This window comes from Anser anser (genome assembly GCF_964211835.1).
Source record: "Anser anser genome assembly, chromosome: 14".
Lineage (NCBI taxonomy): Eukaryota > Metazoa > Chordata > Aves > Anseriformes > Anatidae > Anser > Anser anser.
In genome coordinates, this window is record NC_139735.1 from 15,673,391 (window position 1) to 15,686,282 (window position 12,892).

The 12,892-nt window shown below is 47.3% G+C and overlaps 1 long non-coding RNA gene across 1 annotated transcript; it reads right to left on the minus strand.

The window, feature by feature from the left end:
- Nucleotides 1-5,592: 5,592 nt before the first annotated feature.
- On the minus strand, nt 5,593-12,614 carry LOC310881251. Its single transcript, XR_014572274.1, has 2 exons — nt 11,755-12,614; nt 5,593-7,397 (listed from the first exon to the last, which is right to left on the minus strand). It is a non-coding gene; the product is annotated as an uncharacterized lncRNA (long non-coding RNA).
- Between the last annotated feature and the right edge of the window lie 278 nt (nt 12,615-12,892).

Below are 12,892 nucleotides of genomic sequence, written 5' to 3' on the forward strand. Positions count from 1 at the left end.
ACCCAGCTGAGCCTACTAAAAAAGCTAGCTGGGACTATTCAAAAATGTCCAGGTACTGGCTGAAGTAACTGGTTTACACCATAGTTATTTGGGGTTGCTCATGGCTTTGGTGTGTAGGTTCCTCATGCAGCATGCAGGCAACTGTGGCCCAAGGACAGAATGCTCTTGTTTGCAGTGCCCCTAGGTATCACTTTTTATCTATTGGTCTGTGGCAAATAATGCAGAGAGAAAGTTTATCTTATCTTCCTTTATCCTTGTTTTTTGTTGTTGTTTGTTTGTTTACTTGGCAGGGACTAGTCAGATTGTGTTGCTGCTTGTAGGGTGTTTTGCTGTGGGTTTTGCATTAGTCTCTGTGGGTCCTACGGCTTCTGGTCTGTAATTTTTCAAGGTAGCTCCCAATTATCTGCATAAGGCTATGAGGCTTCTACAAGACAGCCTCTTACTTTTGTGGGCTAGGCAGCAGGAATTGGCTAGGTTTTGCTAAACTTAGGGTGGTCTTGAGAAATCCCATTGGCTTAAGGCCAACTAAGATGTTAAACTGGATGAAGTGACTTGCAAGTCCAGTATCATTCTGTGCGTGAGCCAAGCCAGAGTGCTTTTCCAGGACACGCCATATAGCTTTTGAGTGCAACTGAAGAGAACCTGAAAACAAGATGTTCCAAAACAGCACTTGTGCCCCACCCTTGAAACCGGAGGGGTGCCAAGAGACTGTACTGCCAGCCATTGGTAGAGGCCTTCAGGCCTTAAGGTGTATGCTTCAGCTTTGTGAGCCAAGCCCTAGCCCTGATTCACCTCACACCACCTCCACACATCTCTGCCCCGTGCCGGGGCCTGGCTCTAACACCCTGGGACCACTGGAGCATGGGGCCCTGCTGGGTCCAGCCACTGCTACCTGTGCTGGGGTCCCTGGGTAGGCCGTGGGCCTGCAGGCAAGTAGCAGCCCAGGAGCACCCCACTTAGGTGGCTCTGTGTGTTTCCCTGCACCCTGCTGAGGGGCTCGTGGCTGTTCATTTCCTCATTTGTAGGTCTGTGTGCCTACTTCAAACATGGGTGCTGCAGGGCCGCTGTGCCCGGCCTGGCCCAGCCCAGCTGCAGGGAGCAGAGCCAGCTGCTGGGAGGCCAAGGCCATGGCAGTGGTGCCCAGCACGGCCCATTCTGTCCGGGCTGGGACAACAGGCAAGAAGTGGGGCTCAGCACCTGATCTGGTTTTGTTAAATCATTTTTGTTTTAAATAATAAAATAGGCATTGATCCTGTGCCATGAGCTGGCTAGTGTTGTTCATATTGGTCCCATGAGGAAGAAGCACCCACAGTTCCCACTGACTATGACAGGCCTTGCGGTCGCTGTGACCAGGAGATTGCAGTTTCATCCCGGGAATCGGAAGGAACCAGCAGTGCCAGCATGACCTGCCAAGCCCTAGAAGGGCATGTGTGGGACCCGGGATGTCTAGTGCCTTCCCACAGTGCTCACCTGGCACCATTGCTCCTGCAGCAGGATGGATGGATGGCTTCCTGTGCTGGCTGCTGCCTGCGCGCCGCAGGGGCCTCAGGACCATGTCATGACGGCAGTGTCACAAGGCTGCTGCTGTTGAAGGTACCACTGCTTATTTATGTGCTAGCACCTTATGGAATACCAACTATTTCTGCTATTTCTACCCTAATTCTTATGTAGTTTGCTCACACATGTTTAGACATAACTGCTGTGTGTCTGTAGAGTTTCTTACCCAGCAGTGTTGTACTCTGAGCCAGCAGCAGCACAAGTGCTACCTGTTTTCTGTGCAAGAAAGCCTAGCTGTTCCTCTGAGTGCCTCCAGCCCTCAGAGGGCCCTGCAGGCAGTGAGTAACTCCTCGGGCTAGCAGCTGAGCACACATGCTGTACAAGCAGTATTTAGTTGTATGGGGAAGTTTAAACGTACACCATTGCAGATAGGGACATCCCATAATCTCACGGGCAGGGGGAACAGACGTTGCTGCAAGATTTGCATAGCTTCGCATCTTGTTCCTACATGATCGCTTGACCTTTTCCTTTCTCGGGGCTTTTCTGCTTTCAAAGTAAAGTGATCCTCAGGGTAGTCTGTGGATGACACTGCCTTCTTCTACTGTTTCTGACTTGTCCCCATGGCACAAGGACCACTCCTTTTCCCTAAGAATAATCCTTTACAAATGCACATTTTATGTGGGGAGGAAGAGTACAAATCCTATGGCTGAGACACATGGAAGGGAGGAAAGAGGGTTATATGAGTCCCACAAGATCAATGGCTTTTGTGTTCAGGGGGAAGCTCAAAACTCAAGGAGAATCAGGCCATTACATTTTCAGTTGTCCTCACAGTCTTTCAGCAGCATTGACCCAGGCAGCTCCCCCTCACCTACTGCCACTGTGTGGGACAGGGGAGCCCGCACCCAGCATGCCACCCAAGGCTGCCAGGCCATGCGCCGCCATCCCCACCCTGCTCCTGCACTTGGCACCCTCAGCCTTTGACACCACCTTGTCTCCAGTGCAGAGACCCAGAGCCTGCTGATCCTGGCCTAGCTAGACAGAGGAATTTCTCGAAAGACAGGAAAAGGCAGAATTTAGGTACCTATTCAATCACCCTGGCAAAATGCCAGGAGGTGCTAGTCCAGAGTAGGTGTGTTCTTTCCTAGACTCATCCTTGGAAACTGAGCTGAAACTTAAAAACTTGGAAGAAATATCACAAAGCAGATAATAGTCATGAAACTTAAGAAACCTGAAATTTTGTGAGGTGACAAGCGACCAAAACCATGGTCCTCCACTGGGAAGTGCCATTAATGGCAGGCAAATTACTTAGCCCTGCCTCAGATACTTTGCATGCAGAGCCAGGTTACAGGAACCACATACCACAAAGTAATTTGCATTGGGACTTTGAAGCATGCGAGATGCTATCGTGCTTTCGCTTACTGTGAGATAAGAGCATGCACAACAGGCGGTACCTATGAGGCGCTTAAGCTTTCTTAATCACACCGATCTCTTAAACTGTCATAGTTTATTCTGGGTAAAGCACTCATTGAATTACTGGGATGGTGTTTTTGTCTATTTAAATGTATATATTTTACTGTGCTGAGATAAAAGCCAAAATATGGTTTGAGTCACAAAGATCCAGATATATCAAGTTGGTCATAGCAAGATAAAATGAGATTCTAATATAATACAGTGATGAAACAATTTTTGTCTAGCCCTGAAACATCTATGTAAGTAATGCTTGTTTAAAAAAAAAAAGTCCTTGACTTCGGGTGTGTCTTTCATATAAAATCCTCTCAAGTAGTTTCATCCCACCTGGGCACTGTATAATGTTTTAGCATAGTTGTAAACAACAAACACTTGGAATTGGCTATAAAAATGCACATATATTTATATATACACATCCAAGAACTATATTTCTTGTATTTCTGGATGACCATCAATTCACTTTCAGATATATTTATTATTATTTATGAGCTAGTCAAGGCAATGTAGTGACTAATGTACAGGTAACTCCAGTCTAAAAGTGCTCATAACCTACAGATCCATTTGACTTGCAGATTAATAAATGTTTGGAGCCTGTCACAGACGGTGTTAAACTTGCAGTTTGAGCTAAACCTCTACTCTGAGACAGACAAAGATAGCTGCGAGTGGAGCTTGGCTTGTTTTTTCATATATCCTGTCACAGTTGATGATGTTTAGACAAAGTATTTTGTGTTCTTGTGAAGCAATTCTTAAACCAAACTTTCAGATTTTTTGATCTTGTTTTTAATTGAACAGCTCTCGGTTTATTAATTATCACAGAGCCCTTTACTTATTCCCATTTTTTACACGGGAAAACAAATTAAGAGGGTTTGCTACATAAAATACCTTAAAGTGGTCACCCATGATATTCCTATGCATATATATTCAGAACTTGCTTCTCAGAAACCCATGCAGAAATATTTTTTTTTATTTGAAGTCAGAGACAAAAACTAGGAAATCTATCACTGAGTCTGCAGTGCTGGAAATAGAGAATTATAAATGTTCATTTCCTCAGCACAAGGCTGGGTCTGGGTGTTTTCTGCCTCTTACAAGACAGCAGGAATTGGGCATCTGTCAGTCTGTAGACTTTTCTTTTTTTGATGTTCGAGGTTGTATGTGTATGTTTATTACTGACACATCCCAGAGACAGTAGATCATTTCTGTTAAAGTTAAAAGGTATGTAGGAAACATAGTCAAGAGTGCAAGCCCTGGAAAAATAAAATATCTCAGGATTAAGGTACTGAAAAATCTCATTGCAGATCTGTTTTTCCCAACCCTTCCAGAGATGCCAGTGAGACACTGCATAGATCACTTTACACAAAACATTCCACACTGCATGGTCTGGTACAGGCAGGAAATTAAAGCCTGTATCTTACAATCAGAGTGTGTATTTCTGAAAGGGCACAATTCGCTTCCAGGTAGCAGCTAAATTTTTGTATTCCCTAACACACATGTAAATGTCTGTGTTTAACATTTCAGTTGCAAGTTATAGCGCAACGGAAAACTGCAAAGCCACATCAAAATTTCCCCAGAACACCCCAGTGGACTTTCCACAATTACATACAATTTACAGGAAGACACGATCTATGCAGCTTTGTTTATACATTTGTAACTTCCTCTAAAGAGCAAGAAGTAAACATTAAAAAGGCTTGAGTAATTTTTTCAGATGCAGACATTTGAGAAATGAAACGTGATAAATGGGCAATTGTATCCACAGGAGAACTTTAGCTTCATTTTACATATATATATATACACATATGTGTGTGTGTGTGTGTGTGTGTAAATACATATAGAGAGATATATATCCTTCTATGACATGTTTTAGAATGAGACCTAACAAAATACCAGGTGCTCAAAGCAGATCGCAGAACCCTTAGCAAGGCAACTCGGCTTCCTTATAGTGCACAAAGAGGTTGTCAGCAGGTGGAATAAAGCTCCGCCTGGCCCTAGCAAGCAGGAACTGAGGGCAGGTCTACATCTGCAATCTTTCTTTAATAGGGTTGTTAAAAAAAAAAAAATCCTCCCCTGGAGAAGGTGCTTGTGACCAGGACTAAGCTAAGGTGGTAAAAGGATTTTTTTTGGCATGTGTGGAGAGCAGAGGATGAGGAGGTGGTAGTTCCTGTTGCCACACAGTAACAGCGAGCACAGCTCTTGTCCAGGAAGCTGATCTAGTCTTAGATCGTTTTGCCAAGGGTTGCTTCAGCAAACGGTTCTGCTGGTGCAGCTCCAGGCACATCGATGGGAAACTTCAGCTTTCAAGAAGGAGCCAAAAGCCAAATCCTCCTTCTGGACCACAGCTCTTAGAGCCATCTTAGATCTGAGTAACTGATGTAACTGTGTGGCATTCTATCACAGAAGGAGGAAATGGATGCCTGCTCCGAGTTTTTGATGTAAAACTTTTAAGTTGTTAGCAGCACGCAAGTCCTAGCCAGGTCCACTGCTGGCAGCGGGGCATGCAGTGGCAGCCTTGGCACAAAGCCTTCCTCATGATGAGCAGGAGCTTTTGGGGTCCAGGCCCCAGCAAACAAGTGGAACAACATCCTAAAGTTGTGTGAGCACTTCCAGCCCCTCTCAGAAAAAGACAGCACAACATTTTTGAGCTCCCATCTTTATTTACTAATAAAGCACACCCCCGTGCCCTCCCCACGTAGGAGGCTTCTTAGGCCAGTGGCATCCTGGCTTGCATCAGGAGTAGTGCGGCCAGCAGGAGCAGGGAGGTGATGGTTCCCCTGTGCTCTGCTCTGGTGAGGCTGCACCTCGAGTGCTGTGTTCAGTTCTGGGCCCCTCACTACAAGTACATCAATTAGTCTTTCTTTCTCTCAATTCCCCCTTTTCTTTTTAATCTAGCAGCTCCTTGACAGATTATCCCGTTTCTGTCTAGAAAATACTTCCCTTCTTCTAGCCTTTGCCTCAGCCTGTGCTTCTTCCATTCCTCGTAGCTACGCCCGGTTTGATGACATAGGAAAAGGAAACAGCATAAAATACAGAATATAAAAATCCCAAGAAATAACATAGCAATGCAAGCGAGGGAAAGCTGCTTGATCCTAAAATTAGGTAACTACCTGGTAAGCTTATCCCAAATTTCTGTAAAAACCCACATGGTATCATCCATCGATGCTAGATGGAAGTGTTTTGATTGTTCCCAAACTTTCTCAAGATCTGTCTCGATTCTTTTGTCTTGTTTTATGTATGAGCAGCAACTTTGATTACAGTGCACACTCCGCCTTCTTTGGCCGTCAGCAAGTCTAATGCCATTTGATTTTGCAGTACTACAGTACTTAGAGAGCTCACTTCAACCTGTAATGCTCTCAGTGCGTCTATGGTAAAATTGTCTTTTTTCTCCAATGTGGCAGAAATATTTACTAATGCCTTTTCTAATACACTCACTCCCGGAGACGGAATGAGCCAATGCACAAAGCTGTGATAACCCATTGGCCTATCGACTAGTGGGATGGAAGGTGGCGTTTAGTCCTTTTCCACAATGTCCGTAATAATCCTGCTGGTGGCCTTGTCTGATTAAACACTCTGCTCTGAGGAATAACATACCCCAAGGTACAGGTCCCATCCCAGTGGTCTGGCAAGGATTTTCTGGCATGGCCATCCCCACATAACCACCATAATCCATCCGGTACACAACTATAGGAGTAATTGAGTAGTAGTCCTGCCATGATTGGTGCCGGACATCCTGAAGAGTTTGACTGGGTATCCTTGCTGCATATGGTTGCTCCATTAAGAGCACTTAATTTAAAGTGTCCCACTCTTGGGGCAGTGTCATTCTTCCTTTGTATAAATATTGTTTTCCCCAGTTCCTGTAACTCAAATTTAAGAGAATGAATGCTATTGTTTCCGCAAGTGTAAGATGGCACCGGGGTTCCTCTAGCTGGTAAGGGGGATGAGAAGCCCCAACAAAGGGTCTCCCCATTTGGAAGTTCGCTTAGTTGCTGTCCTGGAGGGCAGGATTCCCCCACCCTCCAGAGTAGGCTTTCCCCGGTAGGCAGGGTAGAATTTTTTAGATTGTCATATGGCCAACTCCAATTTGCATAGGACACTGGAACTCCGAAAAGGGGAGATTCCGTATTCCCTCTGGGGAGGGCTGTGCATGTCCAGCAAGAGGATAGATTTAAGGCATTCACCATTCCCTCGGTGTTGTTAAAATGTAAATTTCCTTCCCATGCCCTGGCAACCCCTAAGCCCCATACTACAAACAAAACATTAATCATTCTGTTTCTTGAGCGATAGTCAGAGCAGTCCTGTTTGCTTAATTGTCCAGGATGGCTTCTGTGCCTTCTTAACCCGGGTGTGATGAATCCGGGGAGCTTGTTCTTTTATCTTGATAGCAGTGTGAGAAGTCAGCAGCACTTGGAACGGGCCCTCCCACTTAGGTTCCAATGGTGAATCTGAGAGGGATTTAACGTACACATAATCTGCAGGCAATACGTTATGTACAGGACCATCTAGCCCCCTTGCCCTACTCCCTAGGACCAGCTTCTCAGCTTCTCATAGTTGTTTCTGTAAACTTATCAAGTACCCTGTTAATACTTCACATCCCACTTGACTAGAAACCCCCTTCTGCACCGGATATGGTCTCCCGTATAAAACTTCAAACGGACTTACCCCTTCCTTTGCTCTAGGTTTTGTGCAGATTCTTAAAAGCACCAATGGCAGGGCCTGTGGCCAAGGCATCCCAGCCTCTTGTCCTAACTTAACAATTTGGAGCTTGATTAAATGGTTCACCTTTTCCACCTGACCATTTGATTGAGGTCAATATGGTGTATGTAATTGCCTATCTATCCCCAGCAATCTTGTTATCTGTTGTACTATCTTGGCGATAAAGTGTGCTCCTCTATCTGATGATATTACTGCTGGGACTACAAACCGTGGTACAATCTCCTGCAGTAATATTTTAGTTACTTCCTTGGCTTTACTTGTTCTGCAAGGGAATGCTTCTGGCCAGCCCGAAAAGGTGTCTGTCAAAACCAACAGATACCAAAACCCTCCTTTTCTTGGCAGTTCTGAAAAATCAATCTGCCATTGCTGCCCAGGGTAATTTCCTCTCCCTATCTGGCCTAATGGAGCCCTAACACCTGTCTTAGGGTTATTTCGTAAGCAGATCTCACACTGTTGCATTACTTGTCTAACAGTGGTGTACAAATTCAATGCAACTATCCGTTGGTTTAGGTATTTATACAAGGCTTCTGCAACCCAATGGGTCTTTCTATGTTCAGACATTACTACTGACCATAGAAGAGCTAAGGGAACCACAGTTTTATTCTGTGTGGTGGCCCGTTTCCCTTTTTCTACCTTCCCTTCTAAATACTCTATCAATTTCAGATCCTCCTTAGAATATTTAGGCTCGCATTCTGTTTGGATTTTACCGTCTGGGATCAGAGACTGTATGTCTGCCTCCCCTTCCTCCGCCACCCTTTTGGCCTCTTTGTCTGCCAGAGCAGTGCCAACTTCCTCTTTCTTTCCATGTAGCCCTGTGGGCATGCACTACTCCAAAAGCATATTTTCGGTCTGTCCATTTGTTAATTTTCTTTCCTTTTGCTAGTTCCAAAGCTCGGGTTAAGACTATTATTTCTGCCTTTTGTGCTGAGGTGTTGGAATCAAGGCTTCCTGACTCGATTACCTGGTCAGTAGTTACCGCATATCCTGCTTTACATGTGCCCTGTCGCACGAAGCTGCTATCATCGGTGTACCAGGTGTCCTCAGCATCCTCCAACAGTTCTTCTTTCAGGTCTGGATGGCTCGAATACACAGCCTCCATCATTTCCAAGCAGCCATATGATACTGGTTCTCCAAAATTTCCACCAAGAACGTGTGGAGCTCCTTAACTGTTCATGGCTCAGGAGTCTGGCAAATGGCTCCTTTCCTTGCCGTTCCCCAGGTTCACAGCCCGGCAGTGATTTCATATCCCAAATAGGTCACTGGTTGCAAGGCAATGTGGGCTTTCTGTGGAGAGACTCGATATCCATTAAGACCGAGGAAGTTCAACAAACTAACTGTCCAATTTTCTCATTGTTCCTTTTCACTGGTGGCTATCAGTAAGTCGTCTACATGCTGTAGTAGCACCCCTTTCCTGGGTGGGTGCTCCCATTGTTCAAGATCTTTTGCAAGCTGATTCCCAAGAAGAGCGGGACTATTTTTAAACCCCTGGGAGAGTACAGTCCATGTTAGTTGTGTTTTTCTTCCTTAATCAGAGTTTTCCCATTCAAATGCAAAAATAGGCTGACTGTCTGAGGCAAGGGATAGGCAGAAGAAGGCGTCCTTTAGATCCAAGACGGTAAACCAAGCCAATTCATCAATTAATTTTAAGAGCAAAGTGTACGAATTTCTCACCAATGGGTGCAAATCTTCAGCTATTTTATTTACATCCCTCAAATCTTGTACAATCCGATAGTTCCCATCTGGTTTCTTTACAGGCAGGACAGGGGTATTATATTCTGATTCACATTCTTTTAGCAGCCCGGTTTTGATAAATTGATCAATTCTCAGTTGAATTCCCTTTCTGTCTTCAATCCTTAAGGAATAGTGCTTTATCCTTACAGGCTGAACCCCTGACTTTAACCTAATTACTATAGGGGGTGGTGGTTTGGGCTCGTCTGGGCATTTCAGTAGCCCACACCCTTGGATAAACCTGGTTTTTAATCCCCTTTGGTACCCCTGTCTGAGCTGGGACGCTGACAAGAGCTAAACTTAATATGTCTATTAATTGGTCATCTTTTACCTTAAACTCATTTTTTCCTGATTCAAATTTTATTTCTGCCCCCAATTGCTCTAGCAAGCCCATCTCAGCAGAGGTTTTGGAGAGTTCAGCACGTACAAGAATTTGTGTATTCTCACTTGTTTTCCCAATGTGTATTTTAGGGGTTTAAGGAAATATGCCTTTTCACTCTGGCCAGCTGCCCCTTTTACAGTGACAAAATCATCATCAAGGGGGGTTAGGGATGTAACAGCATCAGTGACAAAATCATCATCAAGGGGGGTTAGGGATGTAACAGCATCTAAGTGTCTCTAGGTTCCTACTATCTGTCAGTCGCATCTTCTACAATTTCCAAAGGATACCTGTTGCTGACTGACCTATGAATAATGAAACCAACTGCTGTATTCCCGCTTTGGATCTGGGGTCTAGAGGAGTATGTCTCCTCATAGTATCCCACAATTTATCCAGGAATTCTGATGGTGATTCCTTATGTCCCTGCCGTACAGCATACAGGGCTGACCAATTTATAGCTTTCGGAATCACCCTCTCCATTGCTTTCGCAACCCCATCCCTATAATCATCTAACGTCCCTTGCTCAGCCATTCTGTTTGGATCCCAATGGGTGTCCTGTAAGGGAAAATGTTCCTTAACATCACCCCCTCCCATCTTATCTTGGGCCAAATCCAGAGACGTTTTAAGAATGAACTGTTTTTCTGTTTCGGTCATATGGTCCAATAGTAATTGGATGTCACCCCAGTCGGGCCCATGCTGTTTGGTTAGAAATTGGACACAGCAGGCCACTCCCAGAGGGTCATTACGATACCCTTTTGCCACCCCTTTCCAAGTTTCTAAGTCAAAGGAGGAAAACAGTACTTTGATAAGAACTGGTCCCCCTTCCGGTCCTACTGCTTCCCTTAGCGGAGCCTGAATTACCCCTTGTTGTTTTCTGGTTCTTGGTGCCGTGGGACTGCCGGGAGGGGCATCCCTCCCTTTCAGGCTCATCTCCCGATTCTCTGGCTTAGGGAGGGGGCGTAAAAATCAGTAATCAAAGTCAACTCCTCATCTTTTCCTGATTAGTGCAGCATTGTCCTATGCTGCAACCTGAACAACAACATCTGAGCCCTCCCTTATTTTCCTTCTCTAGGGCTAGGGCCATGGGATCTTGGGGCACTCCTGTCCCACATTCTCGTTGCCATTCAGGATGGTTTCAAAGAGTGAAAAACATGTCAGCATATGATACTTCCCACCTCAAAAATAACATTAGCTGTAATATGCTGTTGTTACCTTAGCTGTTCCCCCTGTTGGTGGCCACTTTTCCCTGTCCTCTAATTTGTACAGGGGCCACCACTGATTACAATACTTAACCAGACTTTTCTTGTTTACTGTTCCCCCTGGTTCCCCCACTATTTCCCGCCAATGTAACAAAATGCACCCTAAGGTAGATCTTGTGGGAATCTCCTTACTGGACTTAGCTCCCACTTTACTTCACGTGGTCCCTCTTGAAGTGGCCAAGTTTTACTGCAAACGTCACGGTGACAGTCACCATGAGTCTCAGCGGGAGACCTTGGCCTTCACCTGTCTTTGTGTCAGTCTGGAATAAGTTTTGATGAGTGAGGACTTATACAATTTTCCAAAAATTATAACAATAATACCAAGTAACGACAGTAATAAAAATAACATAGAATTAACTTTCTCTTCATCCACCTCCTGCTGGCCTCCTCGCAGAGTATGTGGGACCGCAGATCGAGGCCTCCACACTGGCTTCGCAGCTGTGCCGCCTCTCAGTCACACAACACAGTCAGTAGTCACAAATATTCAGAATTAGCACAATATACACGGCACCGACTTCTTACAACAGATGGCAAGGAGTATGGCTAGCACACAACCCATTCCGGCCACTATGGCCAGGAGCTCCCAAGTAGCCATATAAACCTTTTACCACAACTTCCCGGGGAGTCAAACCCCAGTCCTTAGGAGTAAGCACTAAACACTGCTACCTTGCCTAGGACGTCTCCTTTAGGTCTTACAGGTGTCCCTTCCCATATACGTACCTGGGCCACTACCAGCCTGCTCCTTGCCTTAGCCCAAGGTGGTCGCTCAGGGACGGGGCCTCCGCCGGGAAATCCCCGGGGCTCGCCAAGGAGGGTCCCTACCCTAACCGACCCCGATGGACCTGTAAGGAAGGTCCCACCTGGGGTGCCAATCGAGTTGGGGAAATCAGCCCCTAGAGCCTCGGGACGGTTATAAAACAGGAATGTTTATCCAGCGCTGCGCGCACACACACGCCGGGCGCCATGGGGATAGCTCCACCTAGCTTGCGCGCTCCGCATCGTTAGGGATAAACATACAGCCATAAAAGAACGGGAGGGAGGGCGTATTACAAATAGTTCCGGGGTTTGCGCCGCCCTGCGGTCCGGCCTGCGCGCATGAGCGGGGTTTGGTGGTGGTGGGCTCTTGAGGGCGGTGGGGATGAAGGCTGTGCGTCTTCCTCGCTACGGACGCCTTTGGCTCACAATGTCGCGTTGTGCTGAGCTGGTAACCACAGAACCAGCTTTATCCACATGAGTTCCGTAGGTAGACAAGGGAGATGCTCAAGGAATGTTTGTAAAAACGGGGAAGTCTTTTTGCTTAAGCAAGCATCGCCGCGGCCCTTTTGCGCGTTCGGCGCAGCAATGCCTTGCTCAGTGCGGCTGAGCGATTCGTCTTTCAGCCCCTGGGGGGTGGTCAAGGAGCGCAGACGTGGTGCTTAGGGACGTGGCTCAGCGGATGACACTGGTGTAGGGGCGGCTGGACCAGGCGGTCCCGGAGGGCACTCCCAGCCCTAACGGCTCGGTGCCTCTCAGCCGCCTCAGCGGTCCCGGCCCCGCCCCGGCCCCGCCCCCCGAGCTCACTCCAGGCCCCGCCCCCGCCGGCCGGCCCCGCCCCCGCCGCCGGCGCCTTCCCTCGGGCGACTCGCGCCCCGCCCCCCCGCGCGGCGGTGGCGCCTCCCGATTGGCGGCGGGGCCGTGGGGTGACGGGGCGGGGCGGGGCTGCCGCGGGGGCTGCCGGGAGCTGTAGGCGGAGCGCGGCTCCCCGCGGACTGCGGCTCCCGGCGCGCAGCGCGGGGCGGGGCGGGGCCGCGCGCTGCCCGGGCCCCATTGTGTGGCGCGGCCGCGGCTCCCCGGCGCCCGCCGCCATCTTGTGCCCGAG